The sequence below is a fragment of the Mobula hypostoma genome, chromosome 3 (genome assembly GCF_963921235.1).
Source record: "Mobula hypostoma chromosome 3, sMobHyp1.1, whole genome shotgun sequence".
NCBI lineage: Eukaryota > Metazoa > Chordata > Chondrichthyes > Myliobatiformes > Myliobatidae > Mobula > Mobula hypostoma.
The window spans coordinates 190,981,670-191,008,931 of NC_086099.1; the positions used below are offsets into that span (position 1 = coordinate 190,981,670).

General features: G+C 43.3%; 1 protein-coding gene across 5 annotated transcripts in view; it reads right to left on the minus strand.

The window, feature by feature from the left end:
* The window catches only part of mpp7a (MAGUK p55 scaffold protein 7a), a 526,318-nt gene that overhangs the window by 388,679 nt on the left and 110,377 nt on the right, over positions 1-27,262 (minus strand). For all 5 annotated transcript variants that reach the window (XM_063044292.1, XM_063044293.1, XM_063044295.1 and 2 more), the window contains exon 2: positions 13,929-14,025. The gene's annotated coding sequence lies outside the window, so the exon portion shown is untranslated. The remainder of the gene's footprint in view (positions 1-13,928; positions 14,026-27,262) is intronic.

Consider the following 27,262-nt stretch of genomic DNA (forward strand, 5'->3'; position numbering starts at 1 on the left):
TTGGTGAGACCCGACGCAGACTGGGAGACCGCTTTGCTGAATATCTACGCTCTGTCCGCCAGAGAAAGCAGGATCTCCCAGTGGCCACACATTTTAATTCCACATCCCATTCCCATTCTGACATGTCTATCCACGGCCTCCTCTACTGTAAAGATGAAGCCACACTCAGGTTGGAGGAACAACACCTTATATTCCGTCTGGGTAGCCTCCAACCTGATGGCATGAACATTGACTTCTCTAACTTCCGCTAGGCCCCACCTCCCCCTCGTACCCCAGCTGTTACTCATTTTTATGCACACATTCTTTCTCTCACTCTCCTTTTTCTCCCTCTGTCCCTCTGAATATACCTCTTGCCCATCCTCTGGGTCACCCCCCCCCGTCTTTCTCCCTAGGTCTCCTGTCCCATGATCCTCTCGTATCCCCTTTTGCCTATCACCTGTCCAGCTCTCGGCTCTATCCCTCCCCCTCCTGTCTTCTCCTATCATTTTGCATCTCCCCCTCCCCCTCCAGCTTTCAAATCCCTTACTCACTCTTCCTTCAGTTAGTCCTGACGAAGGGTCTCGGCCTGAAACGTCGACTGCGCCTCTTCCTATAGATGCTGCTTGGCCTGCTGCGTTCACCAGCAACTTTGATGTATGTTGCTTGAATTTCCAGCATCTGCAGAATTCCTGTTGTTTACAAATAGGTACAAGAACAGTTTCTTTCCGTATGCCAGTCTTATGAACACTTGAATTTTAGTCTATTGTAAACCAAGTCCATCTGTAGATACACAGGTATACCTCATTGTATATAGTTCACGATTATTTGCACTATTGTTTTGTTTGCTTTTTGATTCTGTACAGCGAGAGCTCAGGGAAACTGACATCAAGTTCCCTGTATGTGTCCACATACTTGGCGATAATAAAGGATTCTGACTCTGCTTCAGATGAAAACATCTAGTCTTGACCTGAAATGACGAATACTTATTCCTCACCATAGATATTGCATGGCATGCTGAGTTCCTCTAGCACTTTGTACGTGCTCCTCTCTACTTCCACCATTTGCGAGATAGATCACTTGTGTTTGATTTTACTAGTCACTGAGGTGTTTACTGGAAAGAAAACAGCAGAGGGCAGTATATTCCTTTGAAGAATACACTGCATAAAGGATTTTCTGCAGTTTTACATACACTGCAACAGAAAGCAATATTCTGTTTCAAATTCTAAAATTTCCATGGTATGGGGAAAGAAATGTTAATTGAGCACAAGAAATTTTGAATCAGTTGCAAACTATTGCATTTAAGTGTTCTGAAAGAGTTCTGGTTTCCTGCTTAATTACATTCTTGATCATGACATTCAGGCAGCAACCTCTTCCTACAATACTGACAAAAGCCCTCTGCTGAGTATCTTGTCCTTCCTCACATGGCTTATGTCTAGAAACTTTCTGTACCTTCTAATACGAAGCTGACTGTCTCCAAAATGTAATAAAAACTAAATTACAGGAAATATATACATTTTTAAAGTTATATTAAATAAGTAGTGCAAAGAGAAACAAAGAATAAGTAGTTAGGAAGTGTTCATTGGTTCAATAGCCATTCAGGAATCTGATAGCAGAGGGGAAGAAGCTGTTCATGAATTGTTAAGTGTGTGCCTTCAGGCTCTGGTACCTCCTCCCTGCTGGTAATAATGAGAAGAGGGCATGTCCAAGGTAATGAGGTCCTTCATAATGCATGCCAATTTCTGAGGCATCACTCCTTGAAGATGTACTGGATGCTGGAGAGCCTACTGCCAATGAGGGAGCTAACTGAGCTTACAATTTTCTGCAGCTTATTTTGATCCTGCACAGTGCCACCCCGCATACTAAACGGTGGTGTTGTCAGTTAGAATGCTCTCCATAGTATATCTATAGAAGTTGCAAATCTCTTAAGCGACATATCAAACCTCCTCAAACTCCTAATGAAGTATAGCCATTGGTGTGCCTTCTTTGTAACTGCATCGACACATTGAGCCCAGGAACATGAAATTGCTCACCCTTTCCACTTCTGATCCCTTGATAAGGACTGGTGTGTGTTCTCTCATCTTACTCTTTCTGAAGTCCACAATTATTTGGTCTTACTGACATTGAGTGCAAGGTTGTTGCTATGACACCACTCAACCAGCTGACCTATCTCACCCCCGTACATCTTCTCATCACCATATGAAATTCTACCAATAGTGGTGTCATCAGCAAATTTATAGATGGCATATAAGCTGTGCCTAGCCACACAGTCATGGATGGAGAGAGTAGAGCAGTTGACTAAGCACACATTACTGAGGTGTGCATGCGCTGATTATCAACAAGGTGGAGATGTTATTTTGCTAATCTATCTGCACAGATTGGGGTCTTCCAGTGAGGAAGTTAAGGATCCAATGGCAAAGGGAGGTACATAGGCCCAGGATTTGGAGCTTTTTGATCAGAATTGCAGAAGCAATTGTGTTAAATGCTGAGCTGTAGTCAATAAACAGAAGCCTGACATAGGTACTTTGTACAGTTCCAGGTGATCCAATGAGCCCATGTCCACTGTAGACCTATTGTGGTGATCAGCAAATTGCAGTGTGTCCAGATTCTTGCTGAGACGGGGGTTGATTCGAGCCATAATCAACCTCTCAAAGCATTTCATCATTGTAAATGAGAGATCTACCGGACGATAGTCATAAGGCAGCTAACCCTGCTCTTCTTGGGCACTAGTATAATTGTTGCTCTTTTGAAGCAGACAGAAACTTCCAACTGTAGCAATGAGAGATTGGAAGTGTCTTTGAACACACCCACCAGTAGACTGGCAAAGGTTTTCAGAGCTATACTAGGTACACAATCGGGGCTTGTCTCCTTGGGAGGGTCCACCCTCTTGAAAGACGCCCTAACTGCAGCCTCCGAGACAGGGATGACAGGGTTCCCAGATGCTACAGGAACCCTCACAGCCGTAGTTTTATTCTCCCTTTCAAAGCCTGCATAAAAAGGTGTTGAGCTCATCTGGGAGTGAAATATCACTAACATTCAAGATGTTAGGTTTTGTTTTCTAGGAGATAATGGCCTGCAAGCCCAGTCAGAATTGGCGTGCACCCGATTCTACCTCCAACCTCAATTGGAATAGTTGTTTTCCTCTTGAGATGCACCCCCATAAGATGTACCTGGCCTCTTCGTATAATCCCTGATCACCAGACTTGTATGCCATAGATCCAGACCTCAGCAGACTACGAATCTCCCGAGTCATCCACAGCTTTTGATTCAGATATATACGTTAAGTTCTTGCAGGCACACTCACCTACACAGGTTTTTATGGTCAATGATAACTAAGGTGCATTTGTTCAGATTCAAAGACAAATCCCTAAATATTGTCCAGTCAACCAACTCAATGCAGCCCTGTAAGTGCTCCTGTGCTTCCCTTGCCCATATCTTCTTGGTCCCCTCTACTAGTGTTACAAACTTCAGTCTCTGCCTATATTCAGGAAGTAGAAGTACAGCCAGGTAATCAGACTTAAAGTGTGGGTGTGGAATGGCATAAGTGTTATTGATGGTAGTACAACAGGGATTGATATTTGCTGTTTATACATCAACTTGCATGTACATACACCGTAGGCAGTGAGCTGGTGTGATTAGCGTAAATTGGAGGTGCCGGGAAGAACTGAGAAAGTTGCCCGAATCTACATCAGGATTTCGATCAGATGCAAAGTTGTGAAGATCTCTGACAGATGGAATCTCATCTCAACAAGTGTAAGGCGATGTATTTTGCAAGGTCAAATAGGACTGAAACATAAATAGTAAATTGTATTTTGATGAGTATACGGACCTTGGTGTTCAAATCCATGATTCCTTGAAAGTGGATCAGATGGTGAAGGCATACAAGCTCACCACTCCAATAGTAAAACTAATGAAACCCCATTGGTTTCCTTGGCTGCGCAGGCCTAGGGAAGACAGACTACAGTCCCACCAAACCCATGAGACTGAGACGGTTCTCCCACCCCAAACCCGGGTTTATGTGAATGTTGTATAATTTACTACCCTGTTACAACTCAGTGCCAAGAAATAACAGACAGCACACTGCATACAATGAATAGAATTATATTTATGAAACTTACTTAACTAAAGGGTTAGTAAAGGAAATAAAAACAAAGAGGGCCTATTATAATTAGATAGTCAAATGTGCACAAGTTGGGGTTTATCTTGAACTTTTCTGTAACTAATGCACTGGTCCCTCGGTCTGCATGGAAGCACACACCACCTTCCAAATATCGCTCACAATCCATCTCAAACAAACAGGTCTCCCACCGGGTCATATCCTACAACTGGTTTCCCCAGCATCTTCTCTCTTCATCTCCTGCCGAACAAAAGCCTCAAGACCAACCTTACTGTCCCTCACCAAAAACCCTCCCCTAGTTCCACCATCCTAATTGGATGGCACATATTCCTCATCATCCTTCATCTTCAACAATAACCCAAACAGGCTGAAAGCAGAACAGACTGCTCTTACAGAACTGCTAAATGAAATACCTCCAGCATAACAGTAAAGATGTGAACCAGGGCATTACACTCTCTCCCCACCACAAATAGACATGTCCTCATGACTTTGAAATAATTTGTTACCCGTCATTAATAACACCATTTTCCAAGGAACTTTGTGATGTTCAGAACCTCCAATCCATTACATACTGTATCTCACTAGGGGTAGAGTCACAACGTATGTTCCCTCTAAGCTGTGCGCGTGTGCGTGCACACACACATTTTTCAACCAGCGCACAAAAGAAATTAATGTGCGCATAAAAGGTTAGTTACCTAAGATAATGTAGTAATTAATAATTATACTTATTGAAAATAATATTTTAGCTAAATGTTTCTGTTAACTAGCAAGTTGGTTTTTCAAATACCACAATACATGTCACTAACTAACGTCACCTCGCCTTTCCTGTTCCAGTTTGCATAGATGCATCACAGCGGCAGCCATCTTTGGCGGACAGTGTTCATATCATAAAGTTCACAAAGATATGTTTCAAATCCTGTAGATGGCTTACTAAGTTCTTATTGAAAAAGATCAGTCAAATGACCCTGTGGCTAAATACTGTCACAAGAAATTGATAAACATCACATACAAAGTAGCTTTACAGGTTTTAAGTGATATCTTTGATGAACTGGCTGCACTGTGCAAGATTCTGCAAAAGAGTGGCGTGACACCGATTGATTCACTCCATTTTGCGTGAGGCAAAATTAACAAGATAAGAAAGCAGTATCTGGGAGACGATGCTTCATGGAGTGACAAAGTTAAAGTTTTGCTAAGCCAACAACGTGAAGAAAACGTCACAGTAGATTCAAGTTCACTGTTGACTTTTATAAATAGTCTTTGTGTTCATTTAGAAGAAAGGTTTCCTGAAGATGAGGTACAAGAATGGTCAGCTTTTGATTTCTCCGCAATTGCAGATTATGACTTCACATTTGGCGATGAACAAGTTAATGCCTTATGTCTAAAATATCATGATGTTCTAGCTGAAAATACTGTAATAGTTAGACAGTTTAATGATTTCAAATTTTCCGTGCAAGAAAAAATTAAATCCAAACTGATTTCAAACTTTGCTCAAATGGTGGCATTGGTACTTCAAAATGAACAGTTTTGCGACCTTGCCCAGTTGATGGACATTGGGGGATCCTTTCTTGCGTCCAGTGAGGACTGTGAACGAGGTTTTAGCCTAATGAACCAACTCAAAAACAAGCTGAGAAACCAGGTGAATGTCATTTGGATATGTTAATGAGAATCTAAAGCTATCAATTGGATGGAAGTTCTATTAGTCTAGATAGAGTTTACAAAGAATGGGTAAATGCCAAAGACAGGAGATAGAAAAAAATAACTGACTTAAACATGCATGTTATTTTGTTGTTATTCTGTGCAGTTTTATGTAAAATATTTTGTAAACCTACATAAACTGTGCCATGCGTGCATTCAATGCGCACATACTTTTGTCACAGGAAAAAACATTTGCACAAGATTTTTGTCACACTGCTAAAAATTATTGTCACACTGCTAAAAATTAGAGGGAGCATTGGTCATAACACCCTGTTACCCCGATGCTATATAGGCCAGCGTATCTGGGAGTCTCCTGACTCTTTGAGACCTCCTTATCCCATCATCTCCTTCTTCAGTTTCAGACACTGCTTAGGATACTTCTGGTCTACATGACGAGGCCTCCCCCAATCTATTAATCATGCCTTCTGCGCTCAGCTTCATTCCCAGTTACTTCAGAGCCCAGCACCATTTCACGGTCCAGCTGCAAACCTGCCTGTCCACTGCTAGTTCTCCCCATTTCACCTGCCTCAGCATGAGCAGGGTTGGGAATCACTTCCTCAATTAGTGGGGAGTTAGCGAAAGGCAGTGTATACCACACCCCTATTACCTCATCCTCCGAGTCCATATCCCATTCAGGTGTGGGGGTCGGTCTAATCCTCCCTGCCACTGGCCCTTCAGTCTCCCCATCTCACCACAGAGTCCTCTTACTAGGTGTAGGGTCCAGGACAGGCTCTGGGTCAACACGTACCTCTTGTCCCAGAGGAAGAAGGTGGTTCTGATGGAGAATCTTGACAGGCCCATTCCCATCCTCTGGTTTCACCTGCAAAACAGGTACGTTTGGCATCTGACTCTCCACCAAATAGGGCGCAACCGCCCAGCCGTCAGCCACCTTATGCTTCCCAGGTAGCCCCAAATTCTTTGAGGACTGTGTCTCCAGGCATGAGTTGGGAGAACCTAACCTTCTGATCATATCTCCTATTTCCTTGATTCTCCTTGGTTGCCGAGACCTCAGCTAATTCATAAACCTCTTTCAGCTCCTCTCATATCAGACTCATACTTCAGCTAAGTTTTCACTGGTAGATCTTCCTCGCCAGTCCCAAAACAGAGGTCAGTGGGCAACCTCGCCTCATGCCCAAACATCAGATAATATGGCGAGTACTCGGTAGTTTCATTCTGTGTACAGTTGTAGCAGTGGACCAGATGTCCAGTATGTTGACTCCACTTGTTCTTTTTGCTGATCTCCAACCGACCAGGTCTAGCAAAGTCTGATTGAATCTCTCGGGCGGGTGACAAGGAGTAGTTCTCAACATCTTAACTCCAAGCATGCTCAGTAACTAATTTATGAGCCTACTCTCGAAATCCCATCCCTGATCACTATGTCTCACCTGGAGAGGCCATAATAAATTAAATATTTCTCCCATAACACTTTGGCCACAGTGGACACCCTCTGATGCTTGGTAGGGAAGGCTTGCACACATCTGGTGTAGTCATCCGTAATGACCAAGACATTCGCCACGTTGCTTGCATCTGGCTCTATTGACAGGAAATCCATACATACCAGGTCACGTGGCTCTACTCGCTGCAAGCAGGACAGCAGAGCAACCCTCATAGTCAGCGTCTTCCTCCAAGTACATCGAATGCATGACTTGCAGTACTCTTCAACCTCTGGCTTCATTCGGAGCCAGTAGAACCAATCTCTGAGCAATCCACGGGTCTTGTCAACCGCCAAGCGGCCAGAATCATCATGAAGTGACTTCAACACAATCCTCCGATACTTCTTAGGCAGAACCAGCTGGGAATGCCGAGGCCAGTCTGGAAGCGACATGACCCGGTATATGATCTGGTTCCTCAACTCCAATCTTCCAATTCTCTCAATAGTAGAGACCCCACAGAGCATTTCATCTTGTCTGCTTGGGCCATATCCCCTTTCACAACCACTGAGCAAACAGTACCAATACACGGGTCATCTCGCTGCACTTCCCCAGGGCTCAATTATGGCAACTTCAGGGCAGTCAGGTTGCAGTAAGCTTGTGGAATGGAGTCATCAGAAGCTACCGCTTAATCCTGCCCTTGCCTTTCCTCTGCCTTCCCTGTGATGGAAAACTGGCACATGGCTTTGACTCCAGGGAGAGGAATGCTCTCCCATTCTCCGTCCCCGTCCAGCCCTTTATGTGCACGTTGGGACAACACATCGGCATCAACGTTCCAACTCCCAGGCGGGTACTTCAGGCTGAAATTATAGGCAGACAACACCACCAACCACAATGGTCTGTGGCATCCAATTTCGCCAAGGTCAGGATACAAGTTAATGGGTTGTTGTCCGTCCTCATCTCAAACTTTGTACCATATAGATAGTCACTTAGCTTATTCACCACAGCCTATTTCAATGCCAGGAACTCCAATCTGAGCGTGAGGTAGTTTCACTCAAAGGGTGACAGACTCCAGCTGACAAATGCCACAGGTCTCAACTCTGTGCCCTGACTCTAATACAGGATTCACTCTGAGCCCTCTCTGCTGGGATCTGTATACAATACATATGGCAACCGGGGGTCTGCAAAAGCCAGCACAGGCGCTTTCATCAGTAGCCCCTTCAGCAACTGAAAGGCATTTTCACATTTCGTATCACATCTCACTCCAAAATGCTCCAAGGGCTAACATAACCTTTACCAACCTCTCCTTTTTTGTTCTCCCTTTCTTCCCCAAGGGACGATAACCGCACAGAAGCTGATTTAAAGGGTGACTCACTTTAGAGTAATCCTTCACGAACCTCCAATAGTACCCACAGAATCCAAGGAATGAGCACAAGGCACTCACAGTCTGTGCCCTTGGCCATGTGGTCACCACCTCTATCTTGGACAGATCGTAGCTACTCCATTCTGTAGGACTATATGCCCAACATAGTTGACACACGTCCTGCAGAACTGGCACTGGTCCAGGAAAAGTTTTAACCCTTCAGCTTTCAAGCAGCCCAGCACCTTCAGTAGCCCCACTTCATGTTCTTTCAAGGTGGACTCGAACACTGAGGTCATCCAGGCAAACCAATACCGCAAACAAGTTCATATCGTCCACCAATTTCTCATGACACGCAGGGGCTCCCAATATGCCGAGGCATCCTTTGAGACTGGAAGAATCCCAGTGGACATACGAATGCCATCCTCTCTTTGTCAGCCTCATTCATGGGGATCTGATAATACCTACTCCTCAAGTCCAGCACACTGAACGACTTCACACCACTAAGACAGGTCAGTGCGTCCTCAATTCTAGGGACCGTGTACTGGTCAGGGACGGCACGCTTCTTCAGACTCTGATAGTCCACACACATCCGTACCTTCCCACTCTTCTTCCTGGACACCACTATTGGAGGCATACAAGGAATTCTGGACTCCATGATGATCCCAGCTTCTTTCAACTTCCACAGATGCTGCCGAACGTCCTCCATCACTGTAGGCGGCAGTCGCCACGACCTTTCTCTGAACGGACGTCCTTTGTCACCCGGATGGTGTAGTGAGTGTTCTTGGACCAACCCACATCAAACCCATCAGTAGTGAAGACATCTTCCAGCTTCAGCATCTTCTCTATCAATCTTTTCTTCTAACCTCCAGGTACCAGTGAGTCCCCAAAGTTGAATGACTCAGCAGTCAAGAGACTTTCTCCCCAGCTTGCCTCACAGGGACACTAGACATTACTGTCACTGGAAAGAAGTGAGCCACTGGCATCCCCCACTTGAGGGTGACCTCCCGCTCCAAAGTGTTCCTGACAATCACTGTCATCCTGTTGACCCGTACAACCGAGGGCTTCTGCAGTTCAGCCCTCACCAGGTCCCCAGCAGGTAAGCACGAGTCTTCCTCGTGGTCCTCTGGAGCATCCACCAAGAGGGACTCTGCATCAGGCGTTCTGGGAAATTTGGGGTTCCCCATCACTCTCGCTACATCCCCAGGCCATAACATGACCGGTTTGGACTAGATGTACCACACAGTCCCTTGTTTATGCTCATCATCACTTGCTCAAAAGCAAAGGGTGAATGGATAATATTTTCAGAAAGTTCTCTCCAACTTTCTCCTTGCAGGCTCCCACTAGCCTCCTCACAATTCGAGTATTCATCCCCACAAGAATTAAAGCTTTGCCCCTCTCGACCGGGTCTGGGCAAACCAACACTAACATATCAAGCTCCTCAGCTATTCCCACATCTGCCTCCAAAAACTCCAGCTTCAATGACAAGTAGCCATCATAAGGATAATCACCTGTCCTAAGACCCTAGATCTCTAGCACACTGAGTGGTGTCAATGGTAAATGCGTCAAATACTGGTTGTAAAACGAACAGTACAGCAGAGCAACCTGAGAGCCGATGTGAAGTATGGCTCTAGCATAAATACCCTTAATCTGTAGCATTACACCGGAGCTTGGCCCCACTAAGCCTTCAGGTTTATTGCTTTAGGGTGTTCCTTGATACATTGCTGCGAATGTGTGCCCCCAGGACACCTGGCCATTCCCTCACTGGGTCTCTCCACTTAGCCATCCGGGGGGCTTACTCTGAGGGTTTTCCCCCATCCTTCACACTCCTGCCTGAAGTGTCCCTCTTAACCACAGTTATAACAGACAATAACTGCTGCTTCCCTTCTCGCGGGACCCTGTTCACTAGCAGCCCTCTGCTTAGTCCTTCCCCTTTGGGGTCCAATTTCCTGTCAACTTTATTGTACTGGTTGGTCACACCCACCAATAACAACCGGGACACCTAGGCCCTCAACTCTGCCACAAGCTCTTTCACCACTCCCCAGGGTGGGTTATCAGTGGTCACCTCAGCCAAGGGGACCACTACCAAGGACAGTACCCTGCTGACGAAGGTGTCCCTTACCTCCTTCACATTCTCCTCCCCTCTTATCTCTCCAATCAGCTCAACAAACTTGGGGGTGGGGGGGGTTGGGAGCTCTTACAGGACATGTGGAGACCCCAAGCGATGAGGTTCTGTGACTGGGCACCTTTCACCACTTGGTCCATTCTCAGTCGATTCACTTCAGCCGTTTGAACGACCACCCCCCCCCAATGCCGCAAGCATCTCAGCTACCTCTCTAGCCGAAAAACGTAGGCGGAAAGTTTATTCCCCCTTCTCCTGAAACATGTTCTAAAACCGCGTCATAAACTCCATTGGGGTTCCCGTCACACCAAAAGCATTTTCTAGTGCTTGCATGTCGCCAACAGAGATAGCAAAGGGGCTCTGTGTCTTTAAGGATCTCACTACATCAGCAGCTGGCCCCTTCAAACTCTCTACCAATCCCAACTCTTTACGTCATCAGAGCACCGCCACTCATCCAGCATCTGAGAGGTCTGCTCTGCCGAAGTCTCACACTCCTCTTCACCTTTAGGGGTGGGCTTCATTCCCGAGAACATGCTGAGCCTATGAGAGCAGGGACTTTGATCCTGGGCATTTTTTCATTTATTTGGGAGGTAGGGGCTGCTACTAACTCAGAATGCTTACCCTTCATTAGACCTTCTACATCAGACCAATCCTTCCCCCTTGCTCCGCAGGGCAAATCCCTGCAGTGTCTATAACCACATACCTTAATCACTTTACCAGACAACAGTTTTAACACCAGCTTAACCACACAAGCCAGCCAATCAATGCTCAGGGAAATCACACAGCATCCACCGAAATTGATCCCCGACAGGACCCGACAAATGAAACACCACTGGTTTCCTTGGCTGTGCAGGTCTAGGAAAGACACACTCCTGTCCCACCAGACCTGTGAGATTGAGACGGCTCTCCCACCCCAAACCCTGGTTTATGTGGATGTTGTGTAATTTACCACCCTGTTACAACTCAGTGCCAAGAAATAAGAGACAGCACACTGCATATAACGAATAGAATTATTTATGAAACTTACTTAACTAAAGGGTTAGTAAAGTAAAGAAAGAAAAAACAAAAAGGGCCCATTATAATTAAACAGTCAAATGTGCACAAGTTGGGTCTCATCTTGAACTTCTCTGTCACTCATGCGCTGGGTCCTCAGTCTGCACGAAAGCATACACCACCTTCCAAATATCACTCGCAATCCATCTCAAACAAACAGGTCTCTCACTGTGTCGCATCCTACAACCGGTTCTCCCCAGCGTCTTCTCTCTTCACCTCCCTCCAAACTAAAGCCCCAAGACCAACCTTCGTGTCCCTCACCAAAAAACCCTCCCCCAGTTCCACCATCCTAATTGGATGGCACATATTCATCGCCCTTCATCTTCAACGATAGACTGCTCTTACAGAACTGCTAATAGTATAATAGTAAAGATGCGAACCAGGGCATTATAATTCAAAACAGGGATGCAACAATGGAACTTGAGAGGAAAGAACCTGGGGGATAAGTTGTTTTTCTAAACTACATGGAGCAATTGATATCTGGAATTTGCTGCTTAAGGAGGAGGAGGAAGAATCAGATGAAATCAATACCCTGAAGGGGCATTTATACAGGTACTTGAATAGCCCATATAATAGAAGGATTCAGACTTAATATAGGTGTAGCCCCCCGGCCACCCCCAGGGTCGCTCAGTTCGCTGTTGGCTGGGGAAACAGCCCTCGGCCCCGCCAAACTGGGTAATTAGTTTGTGTGGATGCTGTGTGATGTACCCCACCCCGCCTAAATAACAGACAATACACCAGATACAATTAAATGACTTACAGTTTATAGATATTACTGGAACTATATAATTAATAGAGAAGAAAATATAAAAGTAAAATAAAAGGCGCCACACTTATCAAAGTTCAATCTCTTTGTGCACAAACAGTTGGAGCTCAGGACCCTTCTTCTTCACCCTGCGACCCCTCGGACCACCTCGACTGGCTGCCTGGGACCAACAACAGTGGTCGACCAGACGCTCCACACGAGTCCGTCTCCATCTCCTCTCCTCGCCGAACGCCCTCCTCGGGGTCCAACCCCGTTAGCGGACTCACAGCACCTGGTCCATCCTCTGTCTCTCTCTCTCGCCTTCTGCCCCAAAACCCCGCGCATACAGCATCTTTAAATACACCAAAAGCATAACTATCCCAATTGGTTCGTAACATATTCTTATCACACTCTAAACCAAACAAGCTGCTAGCGCAAAAACTTAGCGTTTAACATAACAGAGAAGCATTCCCAAGTATAACATAACAAAGAAGCCATTTTAATGAGCCTACGCAGTAACATAAGAGACAAAACCCCCTTACATAGGCAATGAGATAAAAGTGTATGGACATAATCAATGTGGACGCAGTGGGCTGAATGATGCATTACTATGCTGCAAGACTATGACTCAACATCATAAGACAATATTCCACATAAAGCACACAAAGGATCCCTCAGCCAAATCTCAATGCTCACTAAATAATATGGACAAGTTACTCACTGAGTTTAAGCCATTATAGATTCAGGGCTATGTGTGCTAACCAAAACACTAAACCACAGGAATTTTTTTTAAAAAATCATTATTCTACAAAGACTGAGGAAAGAAAATACCGTCACATTGTGGCTAACCATTTTAATTCCTATCCCCAACCCCCTTCCGACACATTGCTCCATGGCCTCCTCTATTGCCATAATGAGGCCACTCTCAGGATGGAGGAGCAACACCTCACATCTCATCTAGGTGGCCTCCAACCTGATGGCATGAATATCGATTTCTTCTTCCAGTAATTTATTTTTCCCTCCACCCCCCACCTTTTTCCATTACCCACTGGCTTCTTATGACTTCTCATCTGCATGTCACCTCCCCATCGTGCCCCTCCTTTTTCCCTTTCTCCAATGGTCTACTCTCATCAGATTTCTTCTTCTCCAACCCTTTAGCTTTCCGACCCAGCTTGCTTCATCCTTCACATTCTAACTTGCATTCCTTCCCCTCCCCCAACTTTTTATACTGCCTTACCCGCGCCCCCCCGTCCTTTCCTGCCCTGAAAGATCTCAGCCTAAAATGTCAACTGTTTATTCCTTTCCCTAGATGCTGCCTGACCAGCTGTTCCTCCAATGTTTTGTATGCAGAACTCTGGATTTCCAACATGTGCAGAATCTCATGTTTATAAATAGCTCATATTTTAATTGTGTTTTTCAGACAAAGTATAAACAGCAACTACTTCAATTAAGTCACCACTTAATGCAAGTTACAATGGTAGATACTGTACCTGATAATGTGGATGAAACACCACAGAATATATAAACTTTGAGATGAAGAACAAGCAAGCTTCTTCTGGATTCCAAGCTTCTGCCTTAATATCAGCCCTGAAGGGAAATGAAGAAATATTTTGAGCCACTTATTGCTAGAGCCTAAATTATAACACTACATCAAAATAACTGATTACATTTGGTACCTGGAAACAGAAGTCTTAATAAAACAACGCTGACTACTTCTTTTTCCACCACAATTTCAAGATAGTCAGTTTCAGGTTAAACTTTGAAACCGTTGCATTTAATTTCCTAAAAATAGTGCATTACAAACCTGGAACCTATGACTATTGCCTTTCCAGGGTCATCTGGTTGATATCAAGACAAATGCTGTCACTAATTTTATGTTTCATTCATAAATCTGCAGTACACGTAACTAACTGTCAAGCACAATCATGTGAAAAAAGTAACTTGGCATTTGAAAGGGGACACAAGATTGCAGCCATCAAGACTCTATTTAACAAATTCAGATGGGTCTCTTTTTTTGTCTGCATGGAAATGGCTTATTTCTTGCTTCAATTTGTTTCATTTTTAAAACTTGACAATTTTAAAAAATGCATTACCCGAACAAATTTGGTCTGTGATTTCTCACACTGTTCTCTCACCTTCCCCCACAAGCAATAAAAAACACTTCACTTCTTTTACTTGTCCTTGCACTTTTCCAACTTGAAGGCCACTTGACCCAAAAGGTCAACTCCCTATTGATGCTCCCTGATCTGCGAAGTGCTTGCAGAACTGTCTGCTTATTTTAAAAAAATGCATCAATGCTTAAATTAATTATTCCATTGCTTTACACAGATGGCTCCGATTTTAAGTTTATCTATCTCCTGCTTGGATTTTTTTTAATTGTTATTTGAAAAAATCCAAGCAGGAGATTGATATGCCTAAAAAAATTCTTTCTTGATTGCTGTTGTGACTGTGAATGGAGTCATTGGAGATGCTGAAGCTGGTTGAGAAAAAAAACTTTCAGTCATCAAAACAAGCTGGTATTCTCTAGAAACCCTCAACAGAATACCCTGAATTTTAAATACATTAAGTTTTTACATTCTTAAGAACAAAAGTAGCAGAAATTTCAATAGCTAAAATGCCATTGTTTACTTGAGTATTTCAGAATGACAAATGAATCATAATCAGGTTTACTATATAATGGGAAATCAGCTGTTTTCTGGGTGCAATACAGTGCCAAGACAAAACTACTATTAATTACAAAACAGAGTACAAAAGGAGGAATAACGAGGAGGTAGTCACGGGTTTAATGACTGCTCAAAAATCTGAATACAGAAGGAAACTGTTTCTGAATCATTGAGTGTAGGTCTTCAGGCTTCTGTACCTCTGCCTTGAGGGTAGTAAAGAGAGCAAGGATCCTTAGTGTTCGATGCTGCTGCCCTTGAGTACGCCTCTTGAAGATGTCTGTGATGGTAAAAGGTTGTGCTCATGACTAGCTGTGTCCACTGCCCTCTGCAACTTCTTGTGATCCAAAGCACTAGAACCTCAAAGCCAGGCTGTGATGCAATCAGTCAGAATGCTCTCCACAGTACATCTACAAAAGGCTTTGGTGGCATACCAAATTTCCTCAAAATCAGAATTAAGTAGAACCACTTGCATACCTTCTTCTTGACCACATTAATGTGCTAGGTCCTGGATAGGTCCGCTGAGGTGTTAACACCCTGAAACTTGAAGCTGCTCACCTTTTCCACCAGTGACCCCTCAATGAGGCCTCACTTGCAGGAAACCAAGTCCTTTGACTCCTAGATTTCTCTGTTACTCCTTAGGGCCTTATCATTCACTGTCATACAAAGTCCCATGCTTGTGTCTTCCCATAGTGCAAATCTCACACATCTGAATTAAACTCTAGCAACCTTCTTACAATCCAGAAATAATAAGTCCTGCTGTAAAAGGCAATACTGAAATGTTACACTTGGTTGCAGGTGAGAAACTTAGATAGCACACCAAGATACAATTACTGCTTTGCAACTTCCCATAACAAAAAAAAATTCCTCAAATAGTTCAAATCTGTTTAAAATAAAAATAGTTATTGATGACATTCCAGTATTTTTCCACATTTCTTTGCTGTAATTACTTTCATGTCAAATTAAATAAAATCTTAATTCATTGTGCCTTTTACTTCACGAGAACTTTTCCATTGCTCTGCCTGTTGGAAGGCCAATAAAAATCCCTTATAGTTGAAAAGTGGCACAGCAAATCTCCAGATCCTTATATAACCATTTTAAGAGTATCAACCTGAACTATCAACTTTCCATGGGTGCTACGAACATGCCATATCCTATGCAGTACTTAGTGACATTTCTTTCTGAAAATACCAGACTTAATAAGTTTCCAATGCAATCTGTTGGTTAATACCAGCAAAGTAAAATAACCAATTTTTAGAGAGAGAAACATTTTTAAAATCATTGATATGCTTTGTTTACATAACAGAATTTTTCAAATTATCGATGTATTTCACAAATATATCAAGATGTTTCGTTAACAGCAATGCAGCACATTGAGATTAAGTGCTGCCCCAAGGAAAAAATGATGAAGAACATTGTCAATTTGAGTTGATTTCTCAATGCTTTGCAGCTTCAGTAACCTACATGTGATGCATGAATCAATGTAATTTTATAATTGAACCAACCTGTCTACAGAAATAAAATGACAACTGCATCAACTATGTATAACTGTTTAATTCTCAAGCAAGTCATTTAAAATGCTCTAAAATACCAAGTGCATTTAAATTATTAGGATACTTACCAAATCACTTGCCTTAACAGATATTTTCAAAGCTGTTGACCTTGAACACCAAGTAGGCTTGATCAAAACGCTGTGACTGAAAGTCGAGTCACATACTCCAAACACTTAAGACTGAATACTTGTTTGGAATTACTGGGAACCAAAATATTAAGAGTCCTGACAGAACTTCAAATTATGGACAATGAAAACAAAGCCAAATACTCAGTCCGTTAGCTGAATGGAATGCCTCATGATTAGCTGTCAACATCTATCCTCGATGGCTGATTCAAGAAAAACATGAGGCAGAGCAAAAAAGTCTCCATTGACACTGACAACCATAACTAAATTCCTTAAGTTGCAATTTAGAGAAGCTGGGTCAAGGCTTTGAGTTACTAGTAAGTCACAGCTCCAGCTGTAGCATCATAGGTTTAGAGGCTCTCTTGTACTACAACAGCTAGATTATCTCAAAGCCTACCCAAAATCTACATGGGTTAATCCAAGAACATGACACACACCTGGCTTGGAACAGCCAGAAATGTGGTTTAAACTCAACAGCACTACGGACAGAGCAATAGCACAACATAATCAGCTCTCCACTATAGCACAACAGTAGACACAGAAACCACTATCAAGATGACCAAGGTGCCTCAACAGCAGTTCAGAGCTAATTTCAAACAGAGCATTGATAAGATCACTTTTTGAAAATTAGATACTGAAAATACAAGTTTCCCGAATAAAATAATCAAGTGAGTAAATATGGTACAATGGAATCAAGGAGAGCAGCCTTGTGAAAGGAGAATATTTTAATGCACAGTATCTCTAAAATAATGAAAGTACTAAATATCAGTACTACTTTAAATAGTATAAATAATCGTTTAATTCCACCCTCCCCCAACACTGAATATTCAAACATGAGCAACACACATAAAAGTTGCTGGTGAACGCAGCAGGCCAGGCAGCATCTCTAGGAAGAGGTGCAGTCGACGTTTCAGGCTGAGACCCTTCGTCAGGACTAACTGAAGGAAGAGTGAGTAGGGATTTGAAAGTTGGAGGGGGAGGGGGAGATCCAAAATGATAGGAGAAGACAGGAGGGGGAGGGATGGAGCCAAGAGCTGGACAGGTGATAGGCAAAAGGGATAAGAGAGGATCATGGGACAGGAGGTCCGGGAAGAAAGATTGCGGGGGGGGACCCAGAGGATGGGCAAGGGGTACATTCAGAGGGACAGAGGGAGAAAAAGGAGAGTGAGAGAAAGAATGTCTGTATAAAAATAAGTAACAGATGGGGTACGAGGGGGAGGTGGGGCATTAGCGGAAGTTAGAGAAGTCGATGTTCATGCCATCAGGTTGGAGGCTACCCAGACGGAATATAAGGTGTTGTTCCTCCAACCTGAGTGTGGCTTCATCTTTACAGTAGAGGAAGCCGTGGATAGACATGTCAGAATGGGAATGGGATGTGGAATTAAAATGTGTGGCCACTGGGAGATCCTGCTTTCTCTGGCGGACAGAGCGTAGATGTTCAGCAAAGCGGTCTCCCAGTCTGCGTCGGGTCTCGCCAATATATAAAAGGCCACATCGGGAGCACCGGACGCAGTATATCACCCCAGCCAACTCACAGGTGACGTGTTGCCTCACCTGGAAGGACTGTTTGGGGCCCTGAATGGTGGTAAGGGAGGAAGTGTAAGGGCATGTGTAGCATTTGTTCCGTTTACACGGATAAGTGCCAGGAGGGAGATCAGTGGGGAGGGATGGGGGGGACGAATGGACAAGGGAGTTGTGTAGGGAGCGATCCCTGCGGAATGCAGAGAGAGGGGGGGAGGGAAAGATGTGCTTAGTGGTGGGATCCCGTTGGAGGTGGCGGAAGTTACGGAGAATAATATGTTGGACCCGGAGGCTGGTGGGGTGGTAGGCGAGGACCAGGGGAACCCCATTCCTAGTGGGGTGGCGGGAGGATGGAGTGAGAGCAGATGTACGTGAAATGGGGGAGATGCATTTAAGAGCAGAGTTGATAGTGGAGGAAGGGAAGCCCCTTTCTTTAAAAAAGGAAGACATCTCCCTCGTCCTAGAATGAAAAGCCTCATCCTGAGAGCAGATGCGGCGGAGACGGAGGAATTGCGAGAAGGGGATGGCGTTTTTGCAAGAGACAGGGTGAGAAGAGGAATAGTCCAGATAGCTGTGAGAGTCAGTAGGCTTATAGTAGACATCAGTGGATAAGCTGTCTCCAGAGACAGAGACAGAAAGATCTAGAAAGGGGAGGGAGGTGTCGGAAATGAACCAGGTAAACTTGAGGGCAGGGTGCAAGTTGGAGGCAAAGTTAATAAAGTCAACGAGCTCTGCATGCGTGCAGGAAGCAGTGCCAATGCAGTCGTCGATGTAGCGAAGGAAAAGTGGGGGACAGATACCAGAATAGGCATGGAACATAGATTGTTCCACAAAGCCAACAAAAAGGCAGGCATAGCTAGGACCCATACAGGTGCCCATAGCTACACCTTTAGTTTGGAGGAAGTGGGAGGAGCCAAAGGAGAAATTATTAAGGGTAAGGACTAATTCCGCTAGACGGAGCAGAGTGGTGGTAGAGGGGAACTGATTAGGTCTGGAATCCAGAAAGAAGCGTAGAGCTTTGAGACCTTCCTGATGGGTGATGGAAGTATATAGGGACTGGACATCCATGGTGAAAATAAAGTGATGGGGGCCAGGGAACCTAAAATCATCGAAAAGTTTAAGAGCGTGAGAAGTGTCACAAACATAGGTCGGAAGGGATTGAACAAGGGGGGATAAAACCGTGTCGAGGTATGCAGAAACGAGTTCGGTGGGGCAGGAGCAAGCTGAGACAATAGGTCGGCCAGGACAGGTGGGTTTGTGGATCTTGGGTAGGAGTTAGAAACGGGAAGTGCGAGGTGTGGGAACTATAAGGTTGGTAGCAGTGGATGGGAGGTCCCCTGAGCGGATAAAGTCGGTGATGGTGTGGGAGACAATGGCCTGGTGCTCCTTGGTGGGGTCACGATCGAGGGGTAAATAAGAAGAGGTATCCGCGAGTTGTTGCTGTGCCTCGGCAAGGTAGAGGTCAGTACGCCAGACTACAACAGCACCCCCCCTTATCGGCGGGTTTAATAATAAGGTTAGGATTAGTGCGGAGGGAGTGGAGAGCAGAGCGTTCCAAAGGAGTGAGGTTGGAATGGGGACAAGGTGCGGTGAAGTCGAGACGGTTGATGTCCCGTCTGCAGTTAGCAATAAAGAGATCCAGAGCAGGCAGAAGACCAGACCGGGGTGTCCATGAAGAAGAGGACGGTTGAAGACGGGAGAAGGGGTCATCGGTGGGGGTGGAAGAGTCCTTGCCAAAGAAGTGGGCTCGGAGACAGAGAAAGAAAAGTTCCGCATCATGGCGAACACAGAACTCGCTGAGGTGTGGGCGAAGGGGGACAAAGGTGAGGCCCTTACTGAGGACAGAGCGTTCTGCCTCCGACAGTTGAAGGTCGGAGGGGATAGTAAAGACCCGGCATGGATGAGAGCTGGGATCAGAGGGGGGAGGGGGGAGGCTGGGGGTGTCAATGGAGAGGGGAGGGTTGGGGTGAGAGGAAGATGGAGACTCTGAGGGCCCAGGAGTTGATGGTGGGATCTGAGGGAGAGGGGGTTGCAGAGTGGTGGTGGGGGAAGGGGAGACGGGAGTCACAACAGTAGCACATAAAGACCCGGCCTGGAGTTCAAGGCTGGAGTCGCAGTTGGTGGTTGCGCAATCACTTTGAATGTCTCCATGGTCGTTGCTGGAGTCCGGGTTTTGAATATGCCGTGGGGTGTTGGAGCCGGTGAGATCAATGGCAGGGGCTGCAATCTGAAGTTCATGCCTGCTAGTTTTATGGTCAGCAGGCTCTGGAGTCCGTAGGTGTAGGATCTTGCGATCTTTGCCTAACATGACAAAGTCAAAAAAACTGCGATTGCAGGCGTGAATCCGACGGAAGATGAAATAACAGGTAGGACCATTACAGACGGCGAAGAAAGTGTCCCGAAGGTGTGGAAGGGTCTGGGATAGGGACACCAAGTACCTCCTCATGGCGGAGACAGTCGCCTTCAGAGCTTGACGGGAGAAGCGGCGAGAGGCAGAGTCAATAAAATGTGAGTACCTGGGATCCTCAGAAGGTCCAAATTGAGAGGCTTGGAAACGAATCCTAAAGCCAACTGGAGTAAGTTGGCGACGGAGGCATGTTCCAAGGAAGGATATATGGCTGTGATAGTGAGTCTGAGTCAAAGTGTGGTCGAAAAGTTGAAGAGCCGAAGAAATTACAGAAATTCAAACATGACATTGTTTTTAAAGACGTAGTATACTTAAGTGATAGTTACAGGTAACTCAAAGAACTTTCTAAATTGTAACCAAGTCCTCAAAGAATGTTTAACTACATAATTACCAGTTAAATTACTTAAGGATAGAGGAATTGAAGAACCAAGAAGAGAAATAATAGAAAATTTATTAACAGAATTAGCTTCTGAAGAAACCCAAACCGGACAGTCTTCACGATTAATGTAGTATAACCAAAACATAAGGTAGCATATGTTGACTGCCCAGTAGTAAAACTTAAAATTGGGTAGGGCTAATCCCCCATTTTTTTTTTTAAACTTTTCTAAAGATGAACCTTGTTTAATCGGAGGGTTTTATTCTTCCGTAAGTAAGAAGGTAATAATCGAAGCTAAAAGAGTTAAAAAAGGATTTAGGAATAAAAATAGGTAGGGCTTGGAATAAGTATAAAATTTAGGCAAAATATTCATTTTAATAGAATTAATACATCCAATCAGCGACAAAGAAAGGGGAGACCAATATGAAAGTACCTTCTTAACATACTCCAAAAGAGTGATAAAGTTTTCTTTAAAAAGAAATTTATAATTCCTAGTAATTGTTCTACCCAAATAAGTAAATTGATTTCTTACAATTTTAAAAGGAAGGTCAGAGTTGACTGATACCAAATTATTCAAGGGAAAAAGTTCACTCTTATGAAGATTATGAAAATTCTTTGGGTTATTTAGTTTTTCACTCTCTAGTCCCATTTTTTCTAATTTTTTTTAAACCTTCTTTGACTGATGTATTTTTTAAAGAGTGGAATAGACTAGGTATTAAATGTTTTCAGGATCTGTTTGTAGGAGATAGTCTTTCCTCATTTGATCAACTATCCATTAAATATAATCTTCGTAAAGCTCACTTTTTTAGATATTTACAAATTAGAGACTTCTTGCGTTCTCAACTTCATACATTTCCTAAATGTCCAGATAAGAATTTAACTGATACAATTTTTACTTTAAAACCTTTTCACAGTGGATCTATTTCTAATATCTATAGTATGTTGTTGGCAATGAGAAACATTCCGTTAGACAAAATTAAAAACCTCTGAGAACAAGACCTACAGATTTCAATTGATGAGGATACTTGGAATGAAATTTTTAAACTTGTTCACAACTCTTCGTTATGTGCGCATCACTCTCTTACAATTTAACGTGGTTCATAGAACCTAAATGACTAAAGATAAGCTCTCTCATTTTTACTCAGATTTTTCTCCATACTGTAATAGATGTAATGTCGAAGAGGCCTCTCTAATTCATATGTTTTGGTCCTGCCCGTGGCTTGATAAATTTTGGAAGGAAGTATTTCCAACTTTCTGAGCTTTTTAAAGTAAACTTTAAATCCAACCCTCTGACTGCCTTGTTTGGCATTGTTGGAGGTAATGATTTTACTCTTAAGCCGAATGATTTGCATATCTTGGCTTTTACTTCTCTTTTAACCAGAAAAGTTTTGTTGCTTAAATGGGAAGATGCCGCTCTGCCCACTCATGCCCATGGGTTGACTGATATTATGTCATGTTTAAATCGAGAGAAGATTAGGTGTTCTATTTCTATATCTAGACAAGATATTTTCACATTATGGGGACCTTTTTGGAACTACTTTCACAATTTTTGATTTGTTCAGCAATGATGATGGCTATTATATGTTTGAATTTACGACTATATGCCAGAGATTTTTTTTCCTTTTCTTTTAACCAAACAGCATTTTTTTCCTTTTTTTTTTGTTTTATGGGATTTTGATTTTGCTTTAGATTTTGCTTTAGATTAGAATAAAATATACCTTTTCAATATTATGGTTAATTTACTATACATAGTTATGGGGCATTTCAATCTTGTTTCTGTTTCCATAATATCATAACATCAATAACCTATCCCTCAACGTCAGCAAGTCGAAGGAATTGGTTGTTGACTTCAGAAGGAGAAGCGGACCGTGCGGTGGCGCGCAAGTGGAACAGGTCAAAAGCTTTAAATTCCTCTGGGTCAATATCACAAATGACCTGACTTGGTCCAACCAAGCAGAATTCACTGCCAAGAAGGCCCACTAGCGTCTTTACCTCCTGAGAAAACTAAAGGAATTTGGCCTGTCCCCTAAAAACCTTAATAATTTTTATAGATGCACCGTAGACAGCATTCTTCTGGGGTGCATCACAACCTGGTATGGAAGTTGTCCTGTCCAAGACCGAAAGAAGCTGCAGAAGATCGTGAATACGGCGCAGCACATGACACAAACCAATCTTCCGTCCGTGGACTCACTTTACACCGCACGCTGTTGCAGCAGTGCTGCCAGGATAATCAAGGACACGACCCACCCAGCCAACACACTTTTCGCCCCTCTTCCCTCTGGGAGAAGGCTCAGGAGCTTGAAGACTCGTACGGCCAGATTTGGGAACAGCTTCTTTCAAACTGTGGTAAGACTGCTGAACGGATCCTGACCCGGATCTGGGCCATATCCTCCAAATATCCGGACCTGCCTCTCGGTTTTTTTGCCCTACCTTACTTCCCATTTTTTTATTTTCTATTTATGATTTATAATTTAAATTTTTAATATTTACTAATTTTAACTATTTTTAATTTTTAATATTTAATATTTGTAATCCAGGGAGTGTGAAGCGCAGAATCAAATATCGCTGTGAAGATTGTACGTTCCAGTACCAATTGTTTGGCGACAATAAAGTATAAAGTATGCATTTTGTATTCATCTACGCAAGTAATAAAAATATCAAAAAGAAAGACAGTTACAGGTATAGAAAATATTCCTCACATGAGGCACAGCAGAACAGATTAATCAAAAGGATTTTAATCACTGTGTAATAAAACCTTGGCACTCAACACAAGTAAGCACTGTCATTTTTAAACAGTCTTTATATTTCCAATTTGAATCTATTTACTTATTTACCATTCTTCATGACTTTGCATTCTGCTTTTTTGAAAGCAAACCTGAAACTTCTAATTAAAAAACCTTAATTGACTTGAAAGCCCTTCAAAAATGTTCTGTGTATTGCACTCACAAAAATTCTATTCAGTTTAATAGCTTCTCTACTACAACACAAACCTAAAACAATATAACATTTGTGATACAACGGACATCCTTAATGTCAATTACCTGCCAAAAACAGAGGATCCCATTCAACAGCTTTATCTTAATTTCATTGATTCATTAGCAGCACCAAATACTGCAAAGCTTTTTGTCTGCTGCCAACAGAGCTTTCCCTGCCAGCAACAGTGCTTCAAATTCTTGTCAAGCCAAATCCAAGGTCAGCTTTATAAAGAACCTGTTTTAGCTGGAACGTTACTGCCAACAAAATTCTGACAAAAAAACATTTTGCCCAAAATGCAGACAAGGCAGTTCAAAGCAGCATGTGACCTTACAAAATTGTACATGATACTGCAAAACCAAAGGCTATGGAATCTAAGGGCTGTGGTGTCATCTATGCAGATGATACCACAGTGGTGGGGCTCATCAGCAAAAATGATGAAACTATGTACAGGGAGGAAGTTAAACACCTAGACAGCTGGTGCAGGGATAACAACTTGATGCTTAATGTCACCAAAACCAAGGAGATGATCTTCGATTTCAGACGGTCTCAGACTGAGCATCAGCGGCTCCACAGTGGAGAGAGTGGAAAACATCAAGTTCCTTGGGGTGCAGATCTTGGACAATCTCACCTGGTCCAGGAACACCACTGGGATTGTGAAACGGGCCCAGCAGAGATTGCACTTTCTGAGGAAGCTTAAACAAGCATCACTCCCCACTAACATCTTAACTACATTCTACAGAGGCGTGGTTGAGAGTGTGCTGACCTTTTGCATCACAACCTGGTACTCCAGCTGCAGTGCTGTCGACAAAAAAGCCTTGCAGAGGGTGGTTAGGGGAGCAGAGAAGGTTATTGGGGTCTCCCTGCCTTCTGCCCAAGACCTCTTTCAGAGTCGATGCCTCCAGAAGACACAGTACATCATTAAAGACCCCTCACACCCTCTCCATGAACTATTTGTTCTTCTGCCATCAGGCAAACATTACAGGAGCATCAAAACTAAAACCACAAGGCTACTAAACAGCTTCCTCCCACAGGCAGTCAGACTGCTAAATAGTTGCTCCACCTGACTCTGCTTTGGACACTTTTAACTTGCACTGGACACTTATAACTGATTTTAACTGACATGTGGCTGTTGTGTTTTACTATTTATTGTTATGTTTATTATTTATTACGTTTATTATTTATTGTTATGTTTATTATTTAGTGTTGCATTTGTTATGTTATGATTGCACTGCCCCTGAGAAACGCTCTCATTCTGTCCTGCAGAGCTGATGTATGGCTAGAATGACAATAAAGTTTTTTGAATCTTTGAATTCAAAGATTAAGCAACTCAAAGTTATCCCTCTCTGACAGCATGACAGACAGAAAGCAGAGTTGGAATTCCACTGACACAATGGACATCAAGAGGAGAAAATGATATTTTTTTAAATTTAGATATCCAGTTCCCTAAAAAAAAATTGTTGAAGTCAGCCAAACCTCAAAAGTAAGGAAAGGCAGATCTTTTAAATACTAAGCATCCAACTTCATGTCAGAGGACACTGACGATAGATAGATAGATAGACAGACAGACATACTTTATTGATCCCGAGGGAAATTGGGTTTCGCCAATATCCCCATTTAGGCAAATAGGCTATTTTCAAACAACATGGTAGAATTTGTAATAATTCACTGAAACAAGGACAAGGTAAAATGGTTTTTTATTGTCACATGTACTGAGATACAGTGAGAAATTCACTTTGCAAGCCACCCATACAGATTTCATTGTAACAGTGCTTTGAGGTAGTACAAGGGAAAGTAATAACACAATGTAAAATGAAGTGTTACAGTTATAGAGAAAGTGCAGTGAAAGACCATGACAAGGTATATTGAGGTGAACAGTCCATATTCTCTTACTAGGGGAATGTTCAATAATTTTAAGACAGCAGGATGGATGCTGTCCTTGACGCTGCAGTACTTGCTTTGAGGTTTTTGGAACTTCTGCCTGATGGGAGGGGCGCAAACAATGTCTGAGGTGGTGGGGGCCTTCAACTATGTTGACTGCACTACCAAGGCAGCAGGAAATGTAAACGCCGCGATGTACTGAGCCATGTCCACAAATCTGCAGTTTTTTTTTTGCAGTCTCTGGCAGAGAAGTTGCCATACTAGGAAGTGATGCATTTAATAGGATGCTTTCTGTGGTACATGAATAAAAATTGGTGAGGATTTTTTTTAAGCCTCCTGAGGAAGTGGAGTTGCTAGTGTTCTTTTTTTGCAATGGTATTTATATTGTACCACGACAGGCTACTAGGAACTTGAAGCTCTCAATCCTCTCAACATCAGCACTGATGATCCAAACAGGACCATTTACACCCTGAAGTCAATGATTAGCTCTTTTGCTTTGCTGATATTACAGGAAAAGATGTTGTCATGTCCCTCTTTCTTACAGTTGGACTGAGTTATTTGAAATTCAGCCCCATAGGCAGTATCACCTACAAACTTGTAAGTGAAGTTACAGCAGAATCTGGCAAAGCAGTCGTGATTATATAGGGAGTATTGTTTGGGCTGAGGGTGCAGCCTTGTGAAGCACTCGTGTTGAGAATAATCATGGTGGAGGTGTTGTTGCCTATCCTTACTGACTACAGTCTCTTAATCAGGAAGTTGAAGATCCAGTTACAATGGAGGCGTTAAGTCCCAGATCTAGGGAGCTTGGAGATGAGTTTGCTTGAATTATGACATTGAAGGTGGCCCTGTAGTCAATAAATAAGTCAAACATAACTGTCTTTATGGTCAAAATACTCTAGAGAAGAATGTAGGACCAGAGAGATGGCATCCACGATGGACCTGTTTCAGTGGTAGGCATTTTGCAGTGGGTCAAGATTACCTAGGAGCCTGGGGTTAAACTGTACCATGAGCAACCTCGAAGATATTGTATTTAACGCACAATATCTTATTTTTCTCAGGTCTTAAAGCAGGTGAGAATTTCAAATGAAGTATAGAGAAGTTTAAAATGTCTGCAAGTTCCCCAGCCAGCTGGCCTGCACAGAATATGAAGACAACGAGATGCACAATCTGGCTATGAAGGAGAGTGCTTCAGGCATCCTGCTTCAAGGCTGTTGATCACAGAGTATAGCTAACTGGGTGCAGGCTCCTTGTCAGCATTGTGTGGAATGTAGACTGCTATCAAGATTGCTGGTCAAAGAACACTGAGGCTATCTACAAGAAGGGTCAGA